At 41.4% G+C, this 1,024-nt stretch overlaps 1 non-coding gene across 1 annotated transcript; it reads right to left on the bottom strand.

The window, feature by feature from the left end:
• Positions 1 to 609: 609 nt before the first annotated feature.
• Positions 610 to 683, bottom strand: trnai-aau (transfer RNA isoleucine (anticodon AAU)). Its single transcript has one exon. It is a non-coding gene; the product is annotated as a tRNA-Ile (tRNA).
• Positions 684 to 1,024: the final 341 nt, after the last annotated feature.

Genomic DNA, 1,024 nt, shown 5'->3' with positions numbered 1-1,024 from the left:
ATTACGTGACTTTTGAAGTTTTCAAATTGATGTATGGCTCACAATGCACAACTCTATGTCTTGGAATCTGGAGTGCTTAATTTGTGGTATCTCAGTGGCCATGCACACATTACATGACTTTTGAAGTTTTCAAATTAATGTATGGCTCACACTGTACAACTCTATGTCTTGGAATCTGGAGTGCTTAATTTGTGGTATCTCAGTGGCAGGCATAATCATATCCCAACACATTTCAGACTAAAGGATTTGAACTCCCTGGCACTGCCAGACACCTAACTTGCTATAATTTGATGGGGAGGATGCAGGTCATCTGCATGTCTCTGGAATGGCTTCCTTGACCAATTCACACAGCGATCGAAAGCCTTACACTAATGCCAGAGTCCCTCTGATTTCATACTTTTCTCCGCAATGTCCAAAATTTGTAAACAAGCACAAATCCATGGGTAAGGTTGTGTAATAAAGAACATACTCTCACTTTCCTGTACTTGGAACATGTCTTAGCAGATTGGGGTTTACAAGCAATGTTATAAGCAACACAAGTTCAAACAGGTGCCCTTTTTGCAACAGGTGGTTTGTTGACAAGGGGTCATTCATCAGCCAAAACTCACATGGCCCATATGGGGATCGAACCCATGACCTTGGCGTTATTAGCACCACGCCCTGACCAACTGAGCTAATTGGCCTTTCTCAGTTTATCTCCCAGTTCTCGGTGCAGCAGTGAAGGGAACCTTTCTATGAAATTGTAGACTTGGTGTCAACAAGATTACGGCCACTTTTCGACCGAGCATAGGTGAAAGTTGACACATATTGTTCCCTCTGACAAATGGTTATTCTGCAGCCAACTTTTGAATTAAACTTCAAAAGCAAATGTGCAGAAGCTTTTGTTAAAGAGCAATTCAGTGCAGTTGTACACAGTGACGAAATCATCAATTGCAAAGTCCACTGAGCTTTATTGCTGCGAGTTACATAGTGCTGTCTATTACACCATGAAATCTGCTATAACATCAAAAATGTCATGTCTGAT

Source organism: Electrophorus electricus, chromosome 10, assembly GCF_041902795.1.
Source record: "Electrophorus electricus isolate QZ-2024a chromosome 10, ASM4190279v1, whole genome shotgun sequence".
Classification (NCBI taxonomy): domain Eukaryota; kingdom Metazoa; phylum Chordata; class Actinopteri; order Gymnotiformes; family Gymnotidae; genus Electrophorus; species Electrophorus electricus.
The sequence above is the reverse complement of the archived record's forward strand: the minus strand, read 5'-3'. Positions and strand labels throughout refer to the sequence as shown.